Source organism: Stenella coeruleoalba (genome assembly GCF_951394435.1).
Source record: "Stenella coeruleoalba genome assembly, chromosome: X".
NCBI classification, from domain to species: domain Eukaryota; kingdom Metazoa; phylum Chordata; class Mammalia; order Artiodactyla; family Delphinidae; genus Stenella; species Stenella coeruleoalba.
In genome coordinates, this window is record NC_137152.1 from 4315654 (window position 1) to 4333272 (window position 17619).

At 46.5% G+C, this 17619-nt stretch overlaps 1 protein-coding gene and 1 pseudogene across 8 annotated transcripts in view; one reads left to right on the top strand and one right to left on the bottom strand.

Annotated features, from left to right (window-relative positions):
- The window catches only part of NLGN4X (neuroligin 4 X-linked), a 921956-nt gene that overhangs the window by 630129 nt on the left and 274208 nt on the right, over positions 1 to 17619 (bottom strand). The window lies entirely within an intron of this gene.
- On the top strand, positions 4489 to 4928 carry LOC307180208 (small ribosomal subunit protein eS24-like; annotated as a pseudogene). The gene has a single exon. The product of its transcript is annotated as a small ribosomal subunit protein eS24-like (transcript).

Here is a 17619-nt window from a genome sequence, read left to right on the forward strand (position 1 = left end):
GGGGGGACCAGCTGTGGCTTCGTGGAGAGCCTTGCAAAGGTTTCCGAAATCTGGGTACGTGACAGGGAGCACGAGACTCCACGGAGCACCCTCATATAGAGTTTCCTTTTTGAAGATAAAGGATGTGGTTCATCTAGAGAGAGACAAAGCGAGAAACAGAGATCAGTAAACAGGAAGGGAGACATAGAAACAGAAAAAGACAGAGAGAGACAGACAGACAGGCAGAAGCTGCACACATGGGAGGTCCAGAAGACGTTTCAGGCACCAGGCACCATCTCCCATGCTTCATATTTCCACACAGGTCATGTTTTGTCTCAGAATTAAACCGTCAAGCTCTGCGCAAAGCATTTTTTTTCCCCATGAGAATTCAAACCATAAGTTTCCAACATGCGTTTCCGCTCCTCCAGCCGTGTCATCAAGCAGCCCATCTAACTGGTTACATCGATTGCAAACCATCGGTGGAAAAGAACGGCCATGGGGGTCTCCAGAGGAGTTCTGGACTGAAGGAGTGCGTCCTAAATCCCATGGCCCTTGTCTAGACCAACAGTCAGAAAACATTTTTAGTTTCTTAAGGAACCTCCATACAGTTTTCCATAGTGACTGTAACACTGTAAAGCAACTATACTCTAATAAAAATTAAAAAAAAAACAAAACATCAGAAACCACATTGCCAGGTGATCGTGATAGAGCTTTTGTAACCCGGCGGTAAATCAACTCCGTGTGTTCGGGCCGGTACAGACGGGGCTGCCAGCTTCACACGGGAGTCCCTCTGCATAGGACTATCTCTGCCAGAAGGGTAGGGCTGCGCGCTACACCGGGGGCTGGTGTGGTCTGCACACTCAGGGGAGTGGACACCCTAGGCACGACCCTCACTGGCTGAGAACATTCAGTGTAGCTTCTTCTCCCCAGAGCAGGGTGGCTCTCAGGTAGCTACTACCAGTCTCCCAGGGAATCTGCAGTTCCACTGAGACCCAGTGGCCCACTGGGGTAGCCCTCGTGAACGCACTTATTGGTGTGGGAGATTGAAGTCTAAGATGTACCCCGAGATCCCTTTCTGCTGGTGTAGAGTGGGCTCCTCTTGAGAATGCGTGGGACCTGTGAATATGGTGAATGTCACTCTCTCTCTCTCTCTTTTAAAAATAACCTATTATTATTATTATTAGTTTTAAGTTGTGGTACAAAACACGCATAACATAAGTTGGACCATCTTAACCATTTTTCAGTGTGCGTTTCAGTGGCGTTAAGTATATTCACATCGCTGTGCTATCATCACCACTGTCCCTCTCCAGAAGCTTTCCATTTCCCGAAACTGAAAATCCATACCCATTAAACACTAATACCACGTTCCCCCTGCACACAGCCCTGGCAACCACCATGCCACTTTCTGTGTCTATGAATGTGATCCTCTGCATACGGCACTGAGGTCGAATCACACCATGTTTGTCTTTGTGTGTCTGGCTTATTTTACTGAGCATGATATCCTCCAGCTTCACCCATGCTGTAGCCTGGGTCAGGATTTCCTTCCCAGGGTTGAATTTTATACATACTGCATTTTGCTTATCCACTCTTCTGTCAGTGGACACCTGGATTGCTTCCACCGTGTGGCTACTGCGGACAAACATTATTTTTATAATACTGTGGTTTGATTTCTACCCCCATGCAAAGGAATACCGAGGCTGAGGGGGTGGCGTAACCTGTGCACACAAGCTGAGAAGTAGGCTGCAAACCCAGGACTGTCTGCCTGCACCCACTACCCCTTTTCTCTCCATCTTTCTGTACTTTTTATTCCTACAGAAGGGCGTTGTTTTTGTTTTGCTGTTGTTTGTTTGTTTCAGCGTGGGGATCAACAATGTGAATGTCACTCTGTGGGCTAGGTTCCTCGCTGGTTGACTTTTGAGTCCATCAACTACCCTGGGTGGGCCTGACCTAATCAGAAGAAAGGTAGAGTCAAAAAGATAGGATCCTACAGGCCTGAAGAAAGGAAATAGCCATGATGAGAAACGACCAGGGGCTCATATGGCAGGGACTGCAGGAGCTGAGTGTGGTCCCTGGGCCACCCTGAGCAAGTTTTTGTTTTTTGTTTTTAACCTTGGTTTGTACCATTAACATTCACACTTTGCAGAAACTTGTTGCCCTGAATGGTAGGGAACTTCTCAGGCTCCTAGATGTCTCCACTTTATGTCTATATTGTTATGGGCAGTGTGACTCTGAATGTCCCATAGGAGAGGTCGTATGATCACTGACTCACCCCGGAGGAATCTGGCGTGGCAAAGGCTCCTACTTAGAATCACGGTCTCCCTAGTCAGCACACTCTGCACTAAGCTTTAGCGGGTCCCCGGCATGGACAAGTGTCCATAAAAAGAACCTCGATAACCTCAGATCCTAAGAGCGTTGATGGACCTTTGTAAAAACCACGGTGCCTGTCCAGGGTGGGCGGCACGGCAGGACCTAGATTTTCTCTTTTCTCAAAGTAATCACATACCTTGAGGTGCAAGGTGTGAAGTAATTAAACTTGGTTTTGTCGCAACATGGTTCTGTGACAAAAAATAAATAAAAAAAAAAAGCAAGAGGGTGGTGTGAAAAACAAGCCTATTTTCAGCTCTGTGCTGTTAATCATCGGCTCTCACCCCGGGGGCCTGCATGGGATCATCTGATTTCTTTCCCAAGCAAAGAAAACAAAGGAGAAGCAGTTCAAGCCTCCTGGTTTGCCAGCCCCTCCTTCTATTTCCGCGTCTTTGTGCCAATGGTTGAAGGATTTCAAGGGCCCCTGGCAGCACCCCAGTGATGGGGGGTACGGGCCATCTTTGGGATTTTCAAGGAAAATCAAGTTCAACAGAAAGGAAACAGCCTCTGTGGCTCTTGCAATCCTTTAGTTTGGAAGGCAGCCTATCGCCAGGACCCGGGAAAGAAGTGTTGGTGTCATCAGGATGCCAGCATTGGGGTCTGTGTGTGCTTCCCGTGACCACCACCTGGATGTCTGTAAACAAGGGAAGTGCATCCTCTCCCGGCTCTGGAGGCCAGAAGTGCAAAGTCAAGGTGTCCGGAGGCCGGCACTCCCTGTGAGGCTCGAGGGAAGGGTCCTTCCTGGTTTCTGGTGGCTGCTACAATCCTTGGTGCTGACTAGCTTGTGGCCACCTCACTTCAATCTCTGCCTCTGTCTTTGCTTGCTCTTTTCTGTGAATACTTCTGTCCAAACCTCCCTTTCCTTCCTCTTATAAGGACACCAGTCACTGAACTGAGGGCACGAGGATGATTTCCAACCAAGACCCTTAATGAATGACACCTGCAAAGACCCTCTTTCCAACTGAGGTCCCATTCTGAGATTCCCAGGGACGTAAATTTGGGAGAGGACCCTCTGCAATCCACTATGTGACGTCCCTCTCCATCTCTCTGTCACCTTTCTGTGGCTCTCACCTTGTCCTGACCCTCAAGGAGCTGAGAGGTCGTCTCTGGCAGGAGGAATGAAGAACTGTGCTATTCCCAGCACAGCGTGTTATTTATAGAGTGACACTGCCCGGGGATCACACGCCTGCCCCGAGAGTCCTGGGATCACACGTCAGCCTCAGACATCAGGACAAAAGTTAAAACCCGCAGCAATGGGTTGGGGAACTGGCATCACCATGGCCGGGCTGGTCCTTCTCTGATTAATGAGGCCGACGGCGAAATATCAGGTCTTGCGTCCCCGTAACCGGGTATTGTTCTCCCACGAAAACGTATCAGCTCTGTCAGAAGCTTTGCCCCAGTTCCTTCTCTTCTCATTTGTGTTTTTTACCTTCAGGTTGGAAGGATACTTAGCAGTCCCCCTTCCCTGCTGAGTTCCTTTCTGGGAGCTGGGTCCCGGGAATCCGCAGCGCCTGTCCATCAAAGGGACGCAGATACAAAAGGTCTGCTCGGGGGCTGCCAGCCAAACCCAGGGGGGCCGTTCCGGTGCCGAGTGAACATTCAGGCTGGATTATCTCCGCTTTGGGGGACGCTGGTAGACACCAAAGGAATGTGTCTAGGACGTCACGAGCTCTCGCGGCTGGTGGGCAGAAAGCAGCGGTGCTGGCAGCGACGTGCCAGCCACAGCACAAAAGCAAAGAGAGACCCAGTGTATATTTTGGCTGAGGGCGAGAAACCAAGGGTGATCTCTGCGGACCCGCGGGTGACACAATTGCTGGTTTCATCTTCAGCGGGTATTGATTCAAGCCCACTGAATGACACTCAGGCATGCACGGGGGTATCACGGTGATGGAGGAAAGTGTGAGAAACGCGGGGCCTTTTCCTGCCTTTCTGGTAACAGATACCTAAGAAAACCTGACAATCATAGTGACTGTGGTAAAGCTGTGTGCCTATGTAGTGATTTTCTTTATAGGACCCTGCCCTTGCCTTAGAGGGAATGCATCCTTTTATTTCTCCTCACTTGGGCCTCCATCTTCAGAAGCCCATCCCTCCAAAGGCCTACCCGTGCTCTTGTCCTCCCAGGCTGCCTGAAGATCAGCGGCCGTCATGAACGACACAGTAACTATCCAGGACCAGGAAGTTCAGGACCGACCGACTACTTCAGCGGAAACAAACGGGCATCAATGTCCTTCACCCTGGGAAGGCAACAGGACCTAAGGCAGAAATTTGGGGGAAAAAAACTAGCCGAAATGCATATACAAGACCACACCAGATGTCATCTTTGTATCTGGATTCACAACCCATTTTGATGGTGGCAAGACAACTGGCTTTGACATGGTGTACGATGCCTTGGATTACCTGGAGAAGAATGAGCCCAAACCCAGGCTGCAAGACACGGCCTGTATGAGAAGAAAAAGACGTCCAGAAAACAGCGAAAGGAACTCAAGAACAGAATGAAGAAAGTCTGGGGGACTGCAAAGGCCAGTGTTGGTGCTGGCAACAAGAGGAGTAAAGATTCTGCCGTGACTGTATCGGTGGAGATGTGAGCAGCCTTTTATGAGAGGATTAATAAACTAAGATCTTTTACATGCCCCCCCCCCCAAAAAAAAGGTCTACCTGTAATCAAGTTGGACGGCTTTTGTGGCCTTGAAAGTGCTGACTTGACTTAAAGGTGCAAACTCTGATCTCCCCACTCAGATCCGAGCAGATGTGTGGTTAGATCACAGAATCACCATGTTCTATTCCCTCATTCTTCCTGCATCCACCCATTCAGTATTTCCTGAGCACACGCTACTAAGAAGTTGAACATTTATGGAGGGTCAAGCAAGTGTAGGCAATGAGCTAGGAGCTGGGAGGACAGAGTGCAGTAAGATACATGGTTACAAGAGAGAAGGCATCCCGCAAGGTGCAGGCGTTGGGGAAGTAAAGCAGGGTGGCCTGAGAAAGGCTGGGAGGACAGAGGAAAAAACCTAGAGAATGTGACTTTAGACTGAAACGATAACTGAGAGGAGAAGAAGCGAAGGACATTCTGGGTGGAGGCGTCAGCATGCCAACGGCCTTGAGACATGTATTAGTCAGGAAAAGCTAGGTTGTGCTGCTAAAAAAAAAGAATCCATAAAATATCAGGGGCAAATTGCTACAAAGCTCCATTTCTTTATATATATATATATCTTTATTGGAGTATAATTGCTTTGCAATGTTGTGTTAGTGTCTGCTGTACCACAAAGTGCATCAGCTATATGTATACATATACCCCCATATCCACTCCCTCTTGAGCCTCCCTCCCTCCCTCCCTATCCCACCCCTTAGGTCGTCCCAAAGCAGAGCCCCATTTCTTACATCACAGTCTGATGGGAGTCATGCGGTCTCCCTGTGCCCTGGAGCTACGTTATCTGGAACACGTGGCCTCCAGAAACACCTTGCAGGGAAGACAGAGAAGGAGGACGTGTACTGGCTGCTTGCCATCTGCACCTGGACATGACATGTGTGGCTCTGCTCACAGCTCAGCAGGCAAAACTAGTCCCCTGGTGCTACCTCCTTACACGGTGGTCTAGGAAATACAGCTGAGCACATATTTGGTGAGCTGACTGTCTAGGCTACATGCTATGAATGACTTGTACCCCACCAAATTCATACGGGACTGTATAGCGCTGTCATGTGACTGTATTTGTTTGTTTTTCACGTTGTTCACAGCTATACTGCAAGTTTGGAATTCATATTTTCAAGCAGCCGTACAAAAGTATTCATGAAGAATGCATCATCTCTGAAAACTGTGAAAACATCCCTGCTACCAATACATTTCCAAATACAAAACTGACTACCATATTGTTACTTCTGTGTAGCAGGAGAAGTTCATGCTCAAAACAGATAAAATTCTTTAGGTGTGAAGAGTATGAATGACAGTCTTCTTTTTTTTTTAAATTTCTTAGTCGTTTGGGATCCTTAAGCATGCAAGCCTCAAAGAGGAGGGTCCACGAAGGAACAAGGGTTGTCTTACGGCAGCCAGTACAAGTATGGAACGCTTCACGAATTTTGCAAATTTGCGAGTCATCCTCGCACAGGGGCCGTGCTCATCTTCTCTGTATCGTTGCAATTTTAGTATACGTGCTGCCGAGGTGAGCACACTCATGTGGCTGTATCTGGACACGGGGTTTTGCGGGAGGTAATTAAAGTTAAATGAAGTCATGGTTTGATGGGATCAATGTCTCCCAGAGTCCTCTCCTTCTCTCCCTCCACTGTGTGAGGACACAGCGAGAAGGTGGCCCTCTGCAAGTAGGAAGAGGGTCCTCACCAGGAACCAAGTCATCTGGCACGTTGATCTTGGACTTCCAACCTGCAGAGCGGTGGGAAAATCACCTTCTATTGTTGAAGCCGCTCAACCTATGGTGTTTTGTTATGGCGCCCGAGCTGACCAGTTATCTCTCACACCAGGCAGGAGGAGCCTGGCTACTTTGGGAGCTGAGAGCCAGACTGAAGGCCTGGGGGCCAAGGGAGTGAGGGAGAGTATTCCATCAAATGAAGCTGGAACAGGAGTGGAAGCCCATGTCATGCAGTGTCACAGGGCCATTGTGACAAGTGCTTCAAGCGTAACAGGAAGAGAGCAGAGGGGTGGCTTTTGCGGGTTTCAGAATCTCTCCCATAAGCCAGAGTGGATCTAGGGACCGTCTTCCTGAGGATGAACAAGGTGGTTTAGGTGGGGGTCATGGTCATAGAGGGAGATGGGTGGGTTGAAGAGCTTTCAGGAGATGGAGGAATGGTACCAAGAGATCGACTCTACGCTGCTGTCGAGCAAGAGAGAGTGAAGGAAGTACCCCACCTTCCTAGCCAGAGCACTTGTGGCGGTGCCCTTGACCGACATGCGGACCAGCGGTGCGGGACAAGTCTGCTACTGGACACCAGTCTAAGGTAGGGAGGGTTTCCAGTCAGAGAATCCACAACGCACACCACTGCGGGTCTCTCACTGTCACTCTGCCAACACTTGTTGTTGAACAAATGGATGAAAGCAAACAGGGACGTTAATAAAGCACACGCCTTCCCCATGGGTTGCGTTCCTGGTGAGGGTGAGAAGCAAGGAGAGAAGTGCATTTGTAAATTAATTGATGAGGAAATTCCCGTATGGTGCAGTGCTGAGGACTTGGTGCTTTCACTGCAGGGGCCCAGGGTTCGATCCCTGGTTGGGGAACTAAGATCCCGCAAGCCATGCGGCACGGCCAAAAAAAAAAAAAAAATTCAAACCATAAATTAATGATGATTTCAAGGATTTAGTCTTTAGTAGCATGTTGTTTCGTCTTAGTCTCATTTCTTCTTCTGTGGTTGACTTCTAGTTTCATGCCGCTCTGTCACGGATTTAGTCTTTGCACAGACATGTAAGTAACCTCTTACGTGCCAGCCAGGCACTGTGTGAGGCTCCAGGGCTTTCAAAAAAAAAAAAAAAAGTCAAATAATATGCCCGCCTTCCCCTGAGTAACTTCACAGTCTAGAAGTGGAAAGGGCCAAATAAATAACAAATCATAACGTGGTATAATGACAACTAGCGTGGTGTGCTCAGGCTGCTGGGAAGAGCTGCGAAGGGGCAGCTAAATAATTAGGGTTCGGTAAGGTTTAGTGAAGACAGACAACATTGAAGGGAGTTTTGTTGAAAGAGGAGGAGTTGGATAAAGAATGTGGGAAGGGTGGTCCAGACAGAAGAAAGGGCAGAAGCAAAGACAGAGAAGTGTGTGGGCTTCCCTGGTGGCGCAGGGGTTGAGAGTCCGCCTGCGGATGCAGGGGACATGGGTTCGTGCCCCAGTCCGGGAAGATCCCACATGCCGTGGAGCGGCTGGGCCCGTGAGCCATGGCCGCTGAGCCTGCGCGTCCGGAGCCTGTGCTCCGCAACAGGAGAGGCCACAGCAGTGACAGGTGCGCGTACCGCAAAAAAAAAAAAAAAAAAAAAGAGACAGAGAAGTGTGAGCCAGCAAAACTCAGCAGAGACTCATGGGTGTGGCTGCAGGTGGGCTGGAAGCTGCCAACCTTCAGCGTGCAGATGAAGAGTTAGGACGTAGAAGCCAAGGGCATCACTTGGGAGAACTTCCCTCCGCAGAGTGATGCAAGTTAGAGTGATGAGAGTGACTGGAATGTTAGAGAAACACACTGAAAGCCAGATGGAAAGTACACTGGAGAAAGACGACCAGTGAGGAAGCTACAGTGGCAATCCAGGTGGGAGGAGCTGAGACTGTGGATGAAGCCCAGGGCTGTAGACATAAAAGCAGAGAGAAGAGAGCAGACTCGAGGGATATTAGAGATAAGCACAATCTAGGATTAATACCGGGCTTGGGAAGTGTGGCGAGTGAGATAAAAATGTCCAAGTCCTAATTTCTGGAACCTGTGAATATGTCACTTTACATGGTAAAAGGGGCTTTGCAGATGGCATCAGGGCAAAGACCCTGAGATGAGGAGATGGACCTGGATTATCCAGGTGCCCCGAAGTCATCCCAGGGGTCTTTAGGATTGAAAAAATGAGAAAGGAGCATCAGAATCGGGGAGAGATGCAGATGGTACGGTGTTGGCTTTGCAGGAGGAGAAGGGGGCCATGAGGTGAGGGATGAGGGCATCCTCTAGAAACTGCAAAAGGTAACTGCTGGATCCTTCCCTTGGCCCTTCCTTAGGGAAGCAGTGCCAGGGACAACGACAAACTGTCTTTGACACAAATGGAGTTGGACGGGGACATGCGTGGTGGGCAGCTGGATATTGGTCCAGCGTCCTGAAGCCAGATCTGGGCTGAGGAGAGAGATGGGAGCCGGGCTGAAGCGCAGGCTGTTTCAGCCTGCCTCTGAATGCCTGCATGACTGTCTGCTGGCTGTAGAAAACCAAAACTAGCTGCATCTGTGCGAGGCTACCGATCAACCGGGTGTGGGCGCCCTTCTCACGCTGGCTGACACGGATGCCATGTTGTTGAGGGTTCAGCGGAAAACAGAAGAAGTGAGAATGTTTGGGGAAGCATCAGTATGTACGTGCCGACCAGTGGTTGCTTCAAGTATTTGAATCCATCAGTCATTCTTTTTCCATCCAGACAAAATTTTCCTAGCCTCCTATAAACGCGTCGGCAAGTCCTTTGCCTCCTGAACACCAGGAGAAGTCCCTGTACGTTAGGGACAGTGGCCGCAGAGGAAGACAGGCAGAAGCGGAATCAACAGAGCAGTGGGTGCAGAGGGAACAGAGCAGAGCTACGGGAAGGAGGTGGAGAAGGAGAAGAGGCTCACCTCGGCATTGCTCTATGGTCGCAACATCAGCAGGTGCGTTGCCTTCTCCAATTTCAGGTTTGTGCTACATGGCTGACTTGAGGTTTGCTGGATACTGGACTCCTGCAGGCACCCTAGCGCGCCCCTGTGTTTATTCATTTCCAGGTAGATCCTAGCGCAGGGGCGGAGGGTGGCACATGCACACACACACTTGTTCACCCCCCATGCCATCTACACGGGCAACACGACTTTGTATATTCTCAGAGTCCTTTCAACTTGGGCAGCCACTCACGCTTGCAGTAGCCGCAGTCACCAGGAAGCCCTACTGTCCAACAGCCAACTCAATCTGATCATTCAGGCTCCTTGCCTCAGCCTTCTACACCTATGACTTTACAGGCCCTGAAACAAAAGACAATCTGTAGGTTCTAACATGGTCTATATGTCCTCATCCAAAAAAAAAAAAAACAAGATGAGGGCAAAGGGAAGGGAGGGCTGTGCTTCTCTCTAGGGCAGGGCTCCTGAACTCTGGCATGAGTCCGAACGCAGCCTGCCGCTGTTTTTGTAAATAAAGTTGTATTGGCATAAAACCAAGCCCGGTTGTTTCTGTGCTGCCCGTGGCTGCTTCCATCCTGCAATGGTAGATCTGAGAAATTATGAAGAGGCTCTGCAGCCCTCAAAGCCTAAAATATTCACTAACCGGCCCTTTACAGACACTGTCTGCTGATGGCCCCTATAGGGAATCGAGTCTTGGAGAGCGAAGAGGGTAGCCAGTTTCCTCCTCTGTGATATGCTTTCGATACGGCTGTCTAGTATTTGCACGATTGTTACGATATTGATTACATAACCAAAGAATAGAGAACAAACTTCAAGGCATCCACAGGTGCTGAGTGGAAAGAAACAAAAAGGCCAAGCCAAGAGCAATGAAAAGAGGCAGAAAGAATGAGTTCTACCCTAAAGAACAATAAAACACTGAGAAAAAATATTCACTTCCATAAGATAAATCTCTTCCCTACCTATAAAACGTCTGCCTGGACAGCTAGATAGAAGCTTCTACTGATGTTCAGGTATGCCCAATGTGCTCAGAATCTATGTCAGGAGTCTGACTCCGATTTCCTTCTCCAGCACTTTTCTCTGTGATGTGAAACTAATTAAGTCCGGCGTCTTTGCAGTTCTTGAAAAAGATTATTGTTTTAACCATATCTAATAACACCTTACGGGCCTTTTGCACTGAAAACAAAAATATATCCTCGCCTGAAAACATCGCTATATATTCCACTACAGTGTCGGTATTAATTCTCTGCGTATACAGCAGCAACTTAAAAATGATTTCACTTCCTCTAAAATTTGATTCTGTATTTGAACCCAGCCCACTCCAGCCTGGCTATGAAAATGGTGTGCGATGGGGCCCACACGTCTTTCCGGGGCATACACAGCATGAGAAAATGTCTGTATTGATGCTGGGTCAGACCTACAAATTTGGGTGATTTAATATGCCTCTAATTAGTTACGATCTAGTGAATACACTTTCGCAGTGGTTTCTAACTGATGTCCACGTTTGAGTGTATGTTATGTCAGTCCTGAGAGGTGGATGGCAGCTCAGAAACTTCGATAATATCTTTTTTTTTTTCTATTCTTTAGCTCCTGCTTTGTGCATGACAATACCCTTTAAGAATACAAAACAGTACAGTAGCTCTCCTTCAGTGCCAGACCTTAACAACAATAATCTTCAGCAAGGAATTCAGGGAGAATTACACTTTCAACATTTTACAAGGTCATGGAGTTACCAGTCACGTCCATTTTTCTTCATTTGTCGTGAACGTTCTAACTGTTGTATATTACCAGGCCGTCCCCATTTCCCTATTAAAATGCATATCAGGATATTGAATATTCAAGTATTATGGGGTAAATTTTTTTTTTCTATTTCTGGAAAATGGACCATTGGGATTCGTTATTCAATGCTAATATAAGAAAAAAAATCTCATTTACTCAATGAAAAGAAGAAAGTGGTCATAGACAAACGTGCATGGGGCCTGGGACTGGAGTGAGGAGGTAGAAAGCAAAGCAGAAGTGTCCATGGTACCATAAGGTTAAACAGGGGAGAGGAAGCAGTTAACACTGCTAAGACGGGAGACTAGGTCTTTTTCACCAAGGCTGCCTCAGGCATATAGATGTGTCCAACTGACTCCTCACATAATACATTTCTCTGTGCTCTACTGTTCTTTTTTTCAAAACTAAATTCTTCATGAAGAAAAATACAAAGTGTACTGGAGGGTGTAGAGAAAGAGGCCAAAATAAATGAAGAAATGCAGTATGTTTCTGGATGAGATTATTCAATAGTGTTTACATGTTATTTTTTAAATTAATTCTTATTGGAGAATAGTTGCTTTACAATGTTGCGTTAGTTTCTGCTGTACAGCAAAGTGAATCAGCTATATGTATACATATATCCCCTCTTTTTTGGATGTCCTTCCCATGTAGGTCACCACAGAGCACTGAGCAGAGTTCCCTGTGCTGTACGCTAGGTTCTCATTAGTGATCTATTTTATACCTAGTATCAATAGTGTACACATGTCCATCCCAATCTCCCAGTTCGTCCCACTCCCCCTTTCCCCCTTGGCACGTGTTTTTTTTTTTTTTTCCCCAAAATGAATGTACGTTTGACACAAAGCTAATGAACGTCACCATGGAATTTTTGGGTTTGTTTTTCGGGTCACAAAATTATTCTTCTGATCATCTGGAAGAATAAACGCACAAAAGCGTCCTGGCAATTTCGGGAAGAAGGGCAGTGGAGGATGGGAGAGGGAGAACGAATTGTCCCGCGTGTAAATCTGCAATTATTTAAACAGTGTGATATGAGAACAGGCACGGAGAGACTGATTGATAAAAGTAAGAGGCACAAGAAGAAACACACAAAAAGGCACGCGTGTTTTAGACAACCTGGTGCAAAGTAATGACTATCTGGGTTGGCTACTTAGGGAACAATAAAATTCATTTCCCCCTAATTAAACACCAGAATTAAATATAATTGTTAGGATGCCTACTTCCATTTCAGGACAGAACAGCGCTCTCATCCTCATAATCAAACCTATGTTTGAAACATACTTTTCAAAAAAATCATCATTTTTTATTATAAAAAAAGATTCGCGAAAAGCTCAGGACACAGAGGAACACAAGAAACTAAATTCCAAAAAGTTGCAAACTCCTTCCAGGAAAGACAAGACTCCTGTCGGCTTTGATCTTTGTGGAAGTGGTCAGGGTGGGAGGACCCCGTCGTAGGTGCGGGTAAGGAGCAAAGAGGGGTACAGTTTTAAAGCGTGTGGGCTGACGTGTTCGATGGGAAACATGGGGGAGTCCTAGTCTCAGTACATACTTCGACCACCTGCTAAGTGTTGCCCAAGAATCTCTGCAGAGGAAAGAGATAGTCTGCCCGATGTGGGTGAGGTGGGAAGAGAGAGGGGATAAATACCATGAGTTCTCGCCCAGGTTCAAGGCAGCCTCTTTCAGAAGGTAGGGATCAGGGCAGTGGATCTGATGCAAAGTGTACTCGGGCACGCCTGGGCTTCACAGGGTATTAGACCGCAGCCCTCCAAAGACAAAGGCAGTGTCACAGGGTGGGGGGACTTCTCCAATGTGAGAGACAGAGCAAACAGACACCCCGAATAGCATCCGGGTGGTAAGTGGAGAGACCGATCTCACGGTTAAGAGAACTGGGCACTTCACGGAAAAGCACAGAGATATCTCTGGCGCCCTACCAGTGTCAGATCCCAAGCCTGACTCGAGATGAAGTTCCCACACTGTCCTGAAAACTTCTGAGGTCACCAGTGACGGGAGTCACAGGGAAGCTAGTGTATTGTCCCACAGGCCTCAGAAGGTCTCTTCTCCGCTTCCCCAGTCTCTCTTCTCTTTGCATTTCAGTTTTCAGACTTTCTATCGGAGTTGGGAGTGAAAGAACAAGAATGGCGGCAGAAGGAGGATTCGGAGAGATAATAACTGGGAACTTTCCAGAATCGATGAATGATGTTGACGCATAGATGGATGGTGTTCAGCAAACCACAAACAGGAGAAACACAAAGGAAATGACACCTGACAATTTCCTAGACAACCCTGAACACCAAAGACGCAGAGTGAATCTCGAAAGCAGCTAGGGAACAAAAAGACGCATCATACATGAGCGCGTGACATTCTGAATTACGGCTGACTTTTCGCCAGAAGAAACAAAGAGGCCAGAAGCAATGGAAAGGTATCTTCAAGGCGATGAAAGAATAGTGTCAACTTAGAATGACAGATCCTGTGAAAATATCCTTCAAAACTGAAAGTGGAATAAAGGCATTTTCAGGTACAATGAAAATGTAGACCCACTCCACAAGACAGGCTAAAAAATACAAAAATAAAACGTCTGCAGAAAGAAGGGAAAAATACCAAATAAGAGCCCAGTTATGCAAAAGAGAAGAATAGAAAGCAAAAGTGTAAATGTCTGGATAAATATAAAATAGCTTTCTTTAAAGCATCCATGTTGTTCAAGTGTCTTTTAGGAAGCATTCACTGTTTAAAACAAAAATGACAAGAATGTTTTGTTAGATGTATAGGCTATGTAGAAGTGGATTGCAAAATAATGAGAATGCAACGGGCAGGGAGGTATTCCGTGCGATTATTCTCCGGTAAGGTCCTTATGGAGTTTGTGCATATTTCTGAAAGTAGTAGTATTTTTTAAGGTGGACTTTGCTACATTAAAGATAAGCATTGGGGTGTCTACAGAAGTGCGTTTCCAGAGCTAGAGGGTAACGAGCCCCCCAGAAGCTTCCTTTGTGTCCTTCCAAGTAGGGTAATTTTGTTTGCTTTTTCATAGTTCTCAATTTTCCAGATTTTCTACAACAAATGTAAACATTTTCGAATACATATTTTCAGTAAGTTCATTGTCTTCTTGAAGGGCTTTTTGTACCTTTTTTTCCCAGAATTGTGATCCTTTACCAGCTTGTATATACAATGTGCTCTTCTAAATGATTATTCCAGCATTGGCCACAAAAGCAGTTCAGAATAAAATTAAATATTGTATTAGAGTCCCATAAAGCAATTCTAATTGGGCATGTGCTAGAACAAACAGATTGTGAAAATTATTAACACGTTAGTATTTTTTCTTACCACAGTGCCCCCCCCCCCGCCATCCACGCGAATCATCTCTCCGTCCTGCCTGTTAGTCACGTAGTTGCCAACGCAGTTATCAGATCAATGTCGCTGTATCCCAGTGCCTGTGTTCAAGACACCCTTATTTTACTTAATCATGGCTCCAAAGCACAAGACTAGTGATGCTGGCAATTTGAATATTCTCTGATTGTGTCTGATTTATAAACTTAACTTTATTGTAGATAGGTACATATAGGAAAAAAACATAATACGTATAGGGTTTGGTACTACCCGTGGTTTCAGGCATCCACTGGGGGTCTTGGAACGTGTTCCCCGTGGATAAGGGGTGACAATTGTGTATGTAAATATACAATATATATACTGTAGTCCTAATATATATACAATATATATACTGTATACCCAATGCAATATACTGTATTCCTAATATATATACAATATATATACTGTATTCCATATATCTATATCTACCTATATATCTATATCTATCTATATATCTATATCTATCTATATATCTCTATATCTCTACAGTATTCCCAATTATTTTCTAGATTGACCCAATCCGTCTTGACTTTTGCACTTCTGCAAAGCACACTGATAAGAATGGACTTTTCTGATATTTCATCAAAGGCTTCCATCTTCCAGGGACACACTAGAAAATCTATTATACTCTAAGTTACCCAGGACGATAACTGGTAAAAAAGAAATCTCTCTGTACCCCACACCTTCACTCCATCAAAAACCAAAATAGTGCTATGATTGCTCTTACCTGACCTACTTTAGTGTCGAACCTATAATGACCTAAATTCTTAAAGTCCTAGGCTTGGAAGGAACTTTGGAGGGTTTTCCCAATCCATCCTCATAACTTTACGCAGAATCACACCTCCGCTGTGCTGGATTCATCGAGGCTACGCAAGGATGTCCCACCACTAACTTGGGGTTGTCTATCACATTTGAGGAAGGTGTATGGCTTTTTATTTTCTAGTCTGAAAAGTAATATGACAATTTTATCTAATAACGCTATTTGGTTATGTAGTTATAGAGACAAAGAAGGATAAAGCACAGGCCACTTGGAATTGTCATTTTATCCGTCACACACAATAACTCTGTAGGTACTTTATGGTACCCATTTCTAAGCATCGTGATTATACTGAAAGCTATTAAAGAAGTACAAACATCCTTAAAAGGCTACCAGCTGATCTGGTTGCGTGCCAGCCTGGTAGATACCCAGGTCCCCAAGTTTTACTTCCTTTCCTCGGACACGAGATGTTCACGCAATTCTTTCCAGTACTTATAAACCTGACCCCTTCCTTCATCTCAGCCACATCCTGTTCTCAGCCTTCCCTCTCTCCCCAACTCAGACCCGTGATTATCACCTAACTGGCAGGTTCCAACCATTTGCCTTCAACTCAGAATTCAGAGAACCAGCCCTGACAACCGAACACGTGGCACATGTGTCTCGTAGGCACCGAAAACCCCGTCGTGTTCAGGATGGAAGTGATTGCTCTCCTCGCCAGCGTTCCTCCCCTCCTGCATCACTTCTCATGCAGAATCAGCAGGCTCCTTGGATTCAAATATCCGAATACTGTGTGCGTACATAGGTTTATGTGTGTGTACTTTTTTTCAACTTCGTTCATGTTCTTAATTTCTACTGCAGACCCCCAACTTCAATCCACTGTCTCCTGCCTGTACTGTTGCAGAAAACCCTTATCTTGGTAGGTCTAATCCCCCTTTGCTTGTCCCTAATCCACTGTTTTCAAGAAAGTCTGAGGGACATTTTTAAAACAAAACTTGGATTGTGTCACCATGCTGCTCAAAATCCTTTCAGTATGTCTTTTTTTAACATTAGGATGGAGTCTAAAAATGTTCAGAATGGGCTATAGGCCCCACGGGATCATTCATGCCCCCACCCATGTCCTCCAAGACATCACACCGGAATAATATAATGTTCTTGAAGAGACAACACAGCTTATACATGGAGTCAACTTTAAATATTTTTCAGCATCTAAGCAGAGCTCCTGGTGTCCTTTTTCGTAGCTGATAATTGAACTTCCACGTGGTCTTTGCTGAGACAAGGGTAGGATGGCCTGCTGCCGATTTCCCAAGAGAAGGCAGTCAGATTATGAGTTCAGATCACAAGCGCGCTGCAGAAGACAACTGGAACACCTTGGCACGAATTCTAGAGGCTGAAGATTCGTCATGGAATCAGAAAGACTTCCTCTAACCTGCCCTGCCCTCTCCTCGCACCATTCCACAAACCCTCTGGCCACAACGTGGGACATCACCACTTTTCACCATATAAAATACCCACATACGGGACGGAGAAAAGCAAACAAAAAGAGTCTTATGGAGATCATGCCCCCAAAACAATATTGTACGTGTTTGCTGGGGCTGCCGTAACAAAGCACCACAGACGAGGCAGCTTAAACCCAGCATATGTGTATTCCTCCCAGTCCTGGAGGCTGGAATCTGACATCCGGGTGTGGGCGGGGCTGGTTCCTCCTGAGGCCTCTCTCCTGGGCATGTAGACGCCGTCTCCTCCCTGTGTCCTCACGTGGTCGTCCCTCTGTGTGTATCTGTGTCCTGATCTCCTCTTCTTATAAGGCCACTTTTCCTGTGGGATCAGGACCCACCCTAGTGACCTCATTGTACCTTTAGTTCCCTCTTTAAAGACCCCATCTCCAAATCAGTCACATTCGGAGGTCCTGGGGGCTAGGACTTCAACATACGAATTGGGAGGGGGGCAGGACACAGTTTAGCCCCTAAAAACCACTGTAAATGTTGCTGGAATTCCCTATGCTTTGTCCGACAGCCTGCCACTCAGCATTATGAAAGCGATGAAAGCGTTCTGATAAATGAGTGTGGCCCTGTGTTGATCTTT